General features: G+C 48.6%; 1 long non-coding RNA gene across 1 annotated transcript; it reads right to left on the minus strand.

Moving 5' to 3' along the window:
- Positions 1-5002: 5002 nt before the first annotated feature.
- On the minus strand, positions 5003-8155 carry LOC111764162 (uncharacterized). The gene is made up of 3 exons (XR_002796848.2): positions 7825-8155; positions 6196-6405; positions 5003-5706 (listed from the first exon to the last, which is right to left on the minus strand). It is a non-coding gene; the product is annotated as an uncharacterized lncRNA (long non-coding RNA).
- Positions 8156-11567: the final 3412 nt, after the last annotated feature.

The raw sequence follows: 11567 nt of genomic DNA on the forward strand, positions 1-11567 counted from the left end.
AAGATGACACAACAGAAACTGACACAGAGGAGAGACAATAAAAGACAACAGATCAGGGAGCTGAGGTGGTACAAGAGAATGATCACCTCTCTCCCACTCCGGAAGGTCCCAGGATCGGTTCCTGGAGTCGTCTAATGAGAATACAAGCAGACACAGAAGAACACACAGCGAATGGACACAGAGAGCAGACAATGTGGGGAGGAGGGAGAAATAAATAAATAAATTAATTAATTAATTTTAAAAAATAGTAAGAGGAAGAGATGGGATTCAAAACCAAGCAGTCTGGATCTAGAGTCCATGATAATAACCATGCTTTGCTATGGGGATAATTCTTCATTTCTTTCATTTTTCTAGATAACCGTAATTCTTATAGAGCAATGTATTACCACAATGGCTGTGCATTGCTTTTATAAAGAAATAAATGCCAAAGTGTATGGGCAAGCTGAGGAAGCCCCGGGGGCCAGATAGGAGAGTGAGCTGTCCTGAGAGGCCTCTCTGGGCCCACCTGCCCAGCTCGGGTTCTGGAGGACTCACTGCGTCCGCTCTTCTGGCCACCTCCCCCCAGGGAGGCAGCCTTTGGGCAGCCGCCTTTTCCCCTCAGCCTTGAGATGTGCGGGATCTCAGACACTGTCCGTGGTCTTGGCCCGTATTATAAAGCAAGGGCCTGCTGAGAATGGCAGGTGGAATTTCACCAGCTGGCGGGCCCTGATCAGCTGCACGTCACCAAAGTGCATAGCCCCAAGTAAGGCCAGCTTAGGGTCATCCCCGTGAGGGGTATGGGAGCTGTGTTGGTTCAGTGGCACTCAGCTGGCGTCTCTTCTTGGGTGAAGGGCTGGCTCTGGCTCAGTCTGCAGCTGGAGAGGTCTATTTTTGGCCATCTCCTCTCTCCTTGCCTATTTCAGCCCCACCCCACCTTCTCCTTGCCTAGTCCCAGGTCCCTCAGGAATGAATAGTTGTTAGCACCTTAGTGTAGATGCTCTTACTCGGCTATTCTTTCTAGGAGTAAAAGAAAATTAATCTCAGAGGAATGAGTCTCTAATAGTGAAATGGCAGCCATGGTAGGAAATTATTTGGCAGGGAGGAAGATTTCCCCATTCTCCTATACACAATCCACTGGAAGACTGCTGACTGAGATGTTTAAGAACGGCTCAATTCAAAACTCATGTATGGGGATGGAAATCAGAATACTGGTAACCTTTGGAGAAGGGATGGGTTGCAAAGAGCAGAGGGAACCTTCTGCAGTGCTGGGAACAGACTTGATCTTGGTCTAGGTCCTGGTTAAATGGATACATGTGCAAAACTTCATGATGTTGTACACTTAAGGTTTGTGTGCTTTATTGTATTATGTTATGCCTTGATAAAAATTATTAAGGAGGAAAAAAGAATGATCTGGTTACTAGAGAAATATTGGGAAGTCACATTGATTTGTAGTTTAATGCAGGGTCAGAAAACAGAATTTCAAGCTCTGCCACTGCCACTTACTGGCAGTCCCCTCTCCAGCAAGTTGCTCAACTTATCCAAGCCTCTGATTCCTCCTCTATGAAATGAGACAATAAAAACCAACCCACTGTCACTGCATTGTCATGAGACTTAAATAGCACAATGGCTATGGATCAGCTGGGTACACATAAAGCCTGCTCTAAATGTGAGCCACTGTCCTTCCGGGGGAGAGTTCTGGCCTCAGAGGTCTGCTGTGGGATAGGCAAAGGCGGCTCCCAGCCTTGACCACCCCCTCCACCTCGCCACACCCTCCTGCCCAGGGCTTCTACAGTGCGATGCCATGCTCAGCTCAGCTCTGGGGCTCTGGGGCTTCCCTGGCTGCGGCGCTGGTTGAAGTTGGGAGCTGTGGCTGCCAGACTCTTATCTGACTTTGTGTTTGCTCAGCACCCAGCCCAGGGCAGCTGGGAGCTGAATAGGAAATCAGACTCCTAATAACGCAGGTTTTTAATTTGGAAAGATCAAGAAAGAAACCCATGTCAGGGCTGCAGCTTGGAGCCATTGGGTAATACCTTATGAACTTAATCCTGGCAGTTCAGTGATCTCGGGATGGTTTTAGGAGGGGTGGGAACATGTGCTTGCATATGTGTGTGTATGTATTAGAGATTTCTCTTCTTGGGGAACAGTGTCCTATAATACCGATTTCCATTCTCCCAGTCGAATCCCCTAAGCCACATGCTCTTGGGAGCTGTCTTTTGAAGAAACCAGAGAGCGACATGGGCACTTGGGAGGATTCTCGCAGACACTGAGATTTGCTGTGCTTTCCTGGCATCCGAGGCCCCACATCTTTCTAAATCTTAAACTTGAATCGAGGCATGTTGGGCTTGTTCCTTTGACAGCTGGCGACACTTTTGGATCCTCCCTGGACCACTTTCCTTCTCGTCCCTCTGGCTCACCAATGGGAGGGGAACTCAGGAGCAGCCTTGGGGACTCTGCCCTCCTCTCTCACAGCTGGGGTACTACCCACAGCCAGACTACACTTCCCCCACCGTGCAGGGTCCCAGAGGCTGCCCTTGGTTTTTGTTAGAGACCTTATTTCACTGGAGCCTCACAACAACCCTATAAAGTAGGCCTCACTCTTCTCATTTCACAGAGGAAGATATCAAGACTCAGAGAGAATATGTGGCTTGCCTAAGAAGACCTGAGGTCCCCCATCTTCCCCCCTTCCCCTGGCCAATGATTTACCAGCATTGCACAGTACGGAGGAAATTGTGTAGATTGTATCTCTCCTTGAACCCGCGCCTGGAACTGGGGGCTGGAGAGATTTGAATGAGTAACCCACCTCTGCTCACCTGTTCCGGAGGAAGAGTCATAATTGTTTGAAGTGGCCTGGCCTTAGGAGAGATTGAATTTCTAACTTGATTCCCTTCCTTTCATGTAATTTCCATGAATACTAATGCAACCCTCACTTCTTTGCACCCTGCCAGCCTGGGGGGAGGTGGAAAGGAAAACAGTCCTTGGCTCTAAGCCCTGTGGTGCATTATATTTTTATATTTGTTTTCTGTGCTGTTGTAATAAGTTACTGCACATGTAGTGGCTTAAAACAGCACAGGTCATTACCTTACTGTTCTGGAAGTAGGAAATCTGACATGGGTCTCCCTGGCTATAGCCAAGGTGTTGGCAAGGTTGCCCTCCTGGAGGCTGGAGAGAGGATCCACTTTCTTGCCTTCTCGGTCTCCTAGTGGCCACCCACATTCCATGGCTCACGGCCCCTTCCTCCACGTTCAAAGTCAGCAAAGCTGTATCTGTCTGGCCCTTCTTCCAGAGTCACATCTCCATCCGACCATAGCAGAGAGTGGTTCTCTGCTTTGACGGATCTGTGTGATGCAATTAGGCCCCCACGGATAAACCAAGGTAAGCTCTCCTTCTCAAAATTCTTAACTTAATTACCTCTGCAAAGTCCCTTTTGCCATAAAGATGATAGATTCACGAGTTCTGGGTGTTAGGAATGTGGACCTGTTTGGGGGGGATTAATCTGGCTACTTCAGGTATCACTGCTGAGATCCTAGAAAACCCCAAGTTTCTCACTCCTCTGGCCAGGATTCCCTTTAGTGCACTGAATCTTCAGTAATGAGCATGGAGTTTGTCCAGTGCCCTTGTCCAGTGCTGCCTTGAACTGTGAGCTCCGCAATGCTCTCCTGGGCCTTGCCCACTGCCCACAATATGATTCTCCCTGGGGCAGGGCTCAGCCCTCCTCCACACCAGCGCTGCCGCCCCGCAGCGGTCCCAAGGCAACCCTGCTTCCCGGGCTTCCCGCAGGCGCCTCTCTTAGGGAACTAGGCATGAGCTTCCTGACGAAGGGCATGAAGGACTTCCAGAGAGACCCACCCAGCATTCCACCCCAAAGCACCTGCCCACCTGGAAGCCACCACCACCGAGAGCCCTCAGTTCTCACCCCAGCAGGGTGAGCTTCCCGCCCTCGTAACAGCCTGCGATGTCAGGGATGGTTTAGTCGCTCCCCTTAGTTGGAATCTTAAACAGGTGCCCTAAAACCCAACCATCAGTGCCAAACTTTGCTCCGTGGGCCCTGCTTCTTGCCATCTCAGCTGCAGGCTGGCAGAGGGCTCATCTCTCAGGCCTTCCTCTATGCTTGGTCTGGCACAGGGCTCGTTTTTTTCCCCAGGCCTTCTCAGCTGCTCAGCTGCTCTAGTCTCTTCAGCAGCAAACTATCAGGCGAAAGGCTCATCTTTCTTCCCGGGACTTCAGCTGTTGGAGCTTTCTCCTTTCTGTCACGTGGCAGGACTGAAACGACCAAGTTCTCTCCTCTTCCTGTGTCTTGTTCTGTGTGTGCCTGTTTGCATCAGCCCACCAAGGGGGCAGGGACTCAACTCTGAGTCATACCCTATTGACGTGGTTGAATCAAAGCCCTAATCTTAGCAGATAATTTAATCAAGACATGTCAGCTGAATCTAATGCATTCAAAGGGTATCACACCCAGAGGATTGGATAAGTTTACAAACATCATCTCTCTTTTGGGGATTCATAAATAGTCTCAGACTACCACACATGCCTTATCCATGGAAGATACAACTATTTCTGCAGGTAATGACAGCTCATGATATTCTCAATATTCCTTCCACTCATGAAATATGTTTTGAGCATTGTGTTAGGGTTAGGGATGCCAAGATGACTCAAGCATCATCCCTGCTGGAATGTGAAACCAAATATTTGCATTCTCCTGTGGTTAAAGTCTGTAAAGAGGTACACACCAGGTGCCAGGTGCCACGGGGAAGCAGGAGGAAGCTGTTATCCCTGCTCTCTGGAGGCACAGCGAGGCTTTCCCGAGGAGGGAGCATGGGTGGTCACCTGATGGAGAAGGTGGGGAAGGGCATTCGGGGCAGAGGGGAGTCCACAGAGAGGTAGGGAGCTCGGGAACCGTGGGGGTCACAAGCAGCTGGAGTCCAGGTGCGTGGAGCTGGAGGTGAGGGAGGCCAGCAGGCTGGAGGTGACAGTGACAAGCCTCACAGCCATTCATTTTTTTTTCTTTTTTAAAGCTTTATTTATTTATTTCTCTCCCCTTCCTGCCCCCACCTCCCGGTTGTCTGTTCTCTGTGTCTATTTGCTGCATCTTCTTTGTCTGCTTCTGTTGTCGTCAGCAGCACGGGAATCTGTGTTTCTTTTTGTTGCATCATCTTGTGTCAGCTTTCTGTGTGTGCAGCACCATTCCTGGGCAGGCTGCACTTTCTTTTGCGCTGGGCAGCTCTCCTTATGGGGCTCAGTCCTTGCACGTGGGGCTCCCCTACGCAGGGGACACCCCAGCGTGGCATGGCACTCCTTGCTGCGCATCAGCACTGTGCGTGGGCCAGCTCCACACGGGTCAAGGAGGCCCGGGGTTTGAACCGTGGACCTCCCATGTGGTAGACGGACGCCCTAACTACTGGGCCAAGTCCACCACCCCCTCACAGCCATTCTGAGGAGTGGGTGTTTTATCTTGCAGGCTCGGGGGCACCTTTGAGGGCTTCATGCAGGTGAATGGCCTGGTGAGATTGACATCTTAGAAATTCCGTTCCACCTGCAGGAAGGAAGCCGGGCTGGGGGTGGGGAGACCGTCCAGGAGGCTCCTGCAGTTGTCCCGTGGTGGTGATGGTGTGGGGCTACAGCAGCTACCATGCGACGGGGAGAGGGCTGCTTGGCAGGTGTCCCCAGCATCAGACTTTGCAGTGAAAGCGATCAGGCAGGAAGTCTGTCAGGAAGTACACGTGGGATCAACTCCAGAGGAAGGGAAGAGAAGAAAGCAGAATTAGGCAAAGGAAGAGGACGGACTGTGACCGTTTCCACAAAGGCTTCGGCTGAGCCTATGGGGAGCTCTGACGGGGCAAGGGGGCCAAATTGAACCCCTCTGACTTTCACTATTCCCATAATAACTCACACCCTAAGGGCTGACCTGAGGCTTATGGGCCATTTCTGTGTGCTGCCTGGCAGCTGTGACAATGACTCAAATGTGGGCCCCAAAGGGAAGGGAGGAGTTGCTAATGACTCAGAGGACTGACTGGACAGAGGAAACCGGGAGACGCGGGTGGGCTGGGAAGATGTGATGGCAGCATTTCTCTGGAGCACGGGTAAGTCGGGGTACCAGGGCAGTGGGGACGGGCCCCAGCTCTGCAGCCCTCACCAGCAACCCTGCACTCTGAAAGAAGGGTCCACCTCCAAAGCAGCTAAATCTCTAGGCAAGGTTATGTGAAAAGAGCCACGAGGTACCTTGTTGGACAAAGCTTGTTCTTTTGCTTCTTCTCCTTCAGGATGCTGGGGAAGCCCACCTGGGCTATGAGCAGGTCGAGGTCAGGGATCTTTGCTTTTATTTATGATGTTCATTCATTCAGCAGATATTATTTAATGAGTGCCTACCATGTGCCAGGTGCTGCACTAGGTGCTGGAATACGGGATGAATAAGACAAATCTAGTCTCACCCTTAATGAATAAAAGAACGAATGAACAATACAGCATTATTGGTGTTAATAAATAGTTGTTATTATATATTAATTATTGTTGTTGTTAATACATTCATTATTCAATCAATAAATCAACAACCGTTTATTGGCAACCTCAGCCCCTCACTGTGGATACAGTAGCGAACAAAACAGAAAAAAGTCTCGGCCCTCATGGAGCTTACTTCTCAGTGATTATGATGGATAACATTTCTTTTTCACAGCAACCACAAGGCATTCATTTACAGGACTTGACATTTTTTTAAAAAGGTCAAATCAACAGCTTAATTAGTTCTGGAAAATAACCAAACAATCATGGGTAAAGCTGAGTCTAAAACTGGATATAAACACTTAGAAAGAAATGGGGAAAATGTCTCATCTTCTCCCTCCTTTTTCCCCGTAAAAATGCTAATGTTTCTAAAGAAAAAAAAAACTGAAGTTGATTTTAATGCTTAGCAGGTAGCTGTTCTATATCATGTCCAGGTCTTTATTCTCATAAAATTATTTCCAAAAATTATGCACTAGGAGGATTTCTTAAATGAGAAATTGCAGTGTCCTATTAAAGTGCCTGAACAAAGAAGGAAAGCTGAGCCACCCAGATACCAAATGAAAGAGCCTCTGGGGTCCTGTCACTTCTCACAAGGAAAGGAAGGCATGTTCAGGCCTGTCTCTGCTTGTGGGTCATTTCTGGCTGAGTTTTGTTCCAGGGCTTAGTGGACAAGTCCCTCTCTTGACCAGGTATCAGAGGACGGGGCTGGGAACACAGGCAGTGTTAGGATCTGTTCCCAGTGAGATGGAAAATAAGACGGATTGACTTGTTTGCTTCAAAAGGTTTCAAGGCAAAGAGGAATAAGAATCTGTCCAAGGTTTTAAGATTTATACCTGGATTGCTCTCTTGAGTTTGTGACCTTGAGATTCCTTAGGGAATTAAAAGAAAATGTCCTAACTTATTGAAAGACAAAATATGGTAATTTTGTGAGGAAATCAACTTATAAATAATAGTGTTATGTTCCTAGAGTGACTAACTTAGACTAACTCCATAATCTGAAAGAAGCATAAACAAGAGAAATCAAAACATTGTACTTTTTTCCCCAAATATCTATTTCCTATACCCAACTTAAAAAAAAATGTTTTAAAGCAATTTTATACAGCCTTTCAAAACTTCTGGAAATTTACAACTTCATTTGAATCCAGTTTCTTGTTACATGTGATATCATGGTCCAGAAACCTTCCCCCCCCCCCCCCCCCCCCAGTTCTCTCTTCTCCTTTCCAATCTTCTCCTCTCAAATTTTTTTATTTTTGATTCTCAATTGCCTTTCTTCCCATTACAAATGTAATGCCAGTTTATTGTAACTATGAAGCAATGCACAAAATGTAAAGATAGGTTAATAATATCCCTTACCTGAGAGAGAGAGAGCACCATATAAGCAAGAAGCTGGAGGCCACAAAACCCAGAAGCAAAGGAAGAGAGCAACAGACGCCGCCATGTGACAGAGGAGTCCAGGATCAACTGCAGCTGGTCTTCAGGAGGACGGAATTGTCTTGATGATGGCTTGATTTAGACATGTGGCCTCAGAACTGTGAGCTTATAAGGCTCCTCACCTAGACCAACTGGATCTGATTCTCTGGGAGTGGAATGCAGGAATTTATGTTTTCCAAAAGAACTAGGCTCAGAGAAGTGGCTGATTCCAGCCCTAGGACAGGAATACACAAGACAAGCATGGATAACAGGTGAAGATGGTCAACCACCACACCAGGGAGCAGGGAGCCAAAAGTGCCTACAGCTGCAAGCAGGAGAATTGCATCCATCATCCATGTGGAATCTAAGTCCCCTGTCGATACAGAGGGGGAGTGGACATCACCATCCCAGGGCCCACAGAATGGAGGAATAAAATATGGATTAGAGTGGACTTACTGATATTCTACTATAAAACTTCTGTGACTACTAATAGAGGAAATTGTAGCATTGATGGGGACAAAGTGACCACAGTAGTGGCTGAGGGCAACTTCCCACTCCCTAGTAGGAAGAAGAGATGTGATGAGGGGGCATTCATTTGGGACTTTGGAGTTATCCTAAATGATATTGCAGGGTCAGATGCAGGACATTATATATCCTGCCCTAACCCACTGAATGTACCAAGGGAGAGTGTGAACTACAGAATAAACTACTATCCACGTGGTGCTGCAGTGCTCTAAAATGTGTTTGCTGAGTGCGATGAGTGTGCCACAATGATGGGGGGGTTGTTAGTGTGGGAGGAGTGGGGTGAGGGGATGGGGGGTATAGGGGAACCTCTTATGTTTTTTTATAATGTAACCTTTTTTGTGACGTATGTATCTTCAAAAATATATAATTTACAAAAATGATGGGGGTGGGGGGTGGGGTATGGGTTATATGGGAACCTCTTTTTTTTTTAATGTAACATTCTATGTGATCTATTAACTTTAATAAAAATTTAAAAATAAAAAATAAAGTAAAAATATCCCTTACCCCCCCTAAACCTCCCAGACACATTATCATTTTACCCATATACACCAATATGCATTCCGAAAGGGATAAACATTTTTTAGAAAACATGGCCACTATGCTGTTTTCATGCTTTAAAAAATAGCATTAATTTCTTACTATCAACTAATGCAATATGCCTGTCTTTAGCGTTTATCCAACTATTGGGTAAAAAGTGGCATCTCCTGGTTGCTTCAATTTGTGTTGCCCTAATTATTGGCGTGCTGGAGCATCTTTTCAGATGTTTGCTTTGAGTCAAATTTCCTCTTCTGTGAAATAACCTTTGCATATCCTTTCCTCACTTTTTTTCTCTCGGTGGTTTGTTTCCCTCTTAGCAATATGTAGGCTCTTTTCGTATATTAAGGATAGTGAAAATATATGTATTTTCAGAATAAAAGCTTCTGGCAATTTGCTCCTCTTCACCCCCCATCTCTTTCCACTCAGCCTCATGTCATGAATCCTTCCTCCTCAGACCTAATGCCAGTCTCAGTAGAAGGGACCTCTTTGATTAATGCTGTTGACAGAGGCCTTGGTGGCAAAAGGACACATTTTCATTACTGACAGCTGATTCAGCCCATGAAAGGATCATGTTTCCCAAAGTCAGAAAACCCTATGCTGAAGTGGAGGGAAGAAGTCAAGGAGCAATCTCCTCTGACCTCTTCCTGTTCCTGGATGGCTGAGCCCCTAGCTAGCTCCCCACGGCAGGCATATTATGGGCTGCAGGGGAGGAGCATGAATTATCCCCACTGCTCCCTGCCTTTGCGCCCTTTCCTTGACGCCCTGCTGCTGCAGATGAGCCCTTGTGGGCCCCACTCGGCCCCTACCTCTGGACTTCTCTCCACGCTGCCACGGCTGTTTGTCGTGTCAGCCCTGCCTTTCCCACCGCCCCAGTTATTCGCCTCTTTTGTGAGTCCTGTCTCCTCTTTGGTTGCAGATGGTGAGGAGGCATTTGGGCAGGATATATATGAGGGATCAACACCAGAAGGGGGTGGTGGAAGCAGGATTGGGCAGGGGGAGACGTCACGGTGCCCTACAGACCTGCCAAACCCCACGGGGAGCTCCGTGGCATACGTAGCCCGTTAGAGCTGCCCCTTGGTGGCTTTCATAGCCCGTCACAATCAGTCACTGAAGGCAGGCCACCTCGGGAAGGCGTGCCCTTGGGCAAGGTGGCTCTGCAGGTGGGGCAGACCCTGAGAGAGCAGACAGCTGCCGGCTCTCTGCGGCCCAATGCCCTCCGGAGGCAGCTGGAGGGCAAATCCTTCCTCGAAGGGGGATGTGGACGGTGCAGCTCCTTGTCCACCCCACTCATGAAAGCGTCGTGGGCTCTTTGGCATCTCTGAAATCCCCCACTGGCCAGCACGATCCTTCCCTCGGCACGTGTTTAATGCTCTGTGCCCTCTCGCCCTTCCTGCTGCAGCCGAGCCTCTGCTGTGCACTCTGTGCTTAGGTCCTTCCTCCCTCCATTTCAAACCCTTCTTCAGGTGGTTGGTCTGGAGGTTGACGCTGTCCCCTCTTGACCTTGGGCTCCAAGGTCACCTGAGCTTCCCCAGCTTCTCCCCTGAGAGAGCTGAGTTATGAATTCTTTTCTCCTCCCCACTACTTACCCACAGAAGATGTGAAAGAACCTCCTCATCTTTCTATGGGTTTAAAAACTGTTTGCTTTGAATTTTATGTTTAACATATAATTAGATTTTTTTAAACAATTAATAACTAATAGCTTGGCATTTTTTCTTCTCCAAGCTCTGCCACTGAGTCACCGTGGACTGTGAGCAAGTCACTTGAGTTATTTAGGTTTGGGTTACCTCCTTCAGAAACTGAGTTGGTTGGTTCAGTTGCCCTAAAGGGCCATTTACACATTTGGAAACGTTGACCTTCCAAAGCTGCGAATCACCAATAGCATAATTTCGGATGTCCTTTTGCAACTGGCTAGCGAGCAGGGTGTGGGGGGCAGTGGTGAGTGCAGGACCTCCTCCGTGGCCCTCAGACCATCTGACCGAGCGGCTTCCTCCTCAGCCGGCATCCAAGACCCGCTCCCGGGCCCTGCGGGCTGTACCAGCCGAAAGCAGGGCTTCTGCTCACCGGATATGAAATCCGTCCACAGACGATGCCAACTGGCCCGTCCCCATCTCGGTGGAGGGCCGGGCCCCAGGCTCTGCGGGCGGCTGGAGCGGGGGCGGGTGGGCATCTATTCCCATATGGACACGTGGAGATGTGCATCCTGATCCCATTAGCACTCATCAGATTTGCATGAGAGGATCTCCGCCTGGTGAGAGGGAAATATCAGGGTGGCCGTGTGTCCCGCGCCCGCAGCAAAGGTGAGGGGCCCCCAACCCCCAAAGAGAGGCTCCAAGCTCCAAACAACCAAAGCAACTAAATGCGAAATGCATTTTTCAGAGAAACCCGAGCTCTCTGCACCAGTTAAGCCGCAGGGAGCCCAGGAGCCCTCGGAGGGGACTTACTGCCTTAAGGGTACCTCAGCTCCGCTGCTAGGAACTCAGCAAACCGGCACAAGGGATATTTTTTAAGGCATTTTCTCGCATTTGGAAGAAGATACCTTTGTCCTGTAAGGCCTCCAGTTTAATAAATATCCAGGGCTTACCCTGGAATTCACCGAGGCTCAGCGCTAAGGACTTTATGACAGA

The sequence above is a fragment of the Dasypus novemcinctus genome, chromosome 5, assembly GCF_030445035.2.
Source record: "Dasypus novemcinctus isolate mDasNov1 chromosome 5, mDasNov1.1.hap2, whole genome shotgun sequence".
Taxonomy (NCBI): Eukaryota; Metazoa; Chordata; class Mammalia; order Cingulata; family Dasypodidae; genus Dasypus; species Dasypus novemcinctus.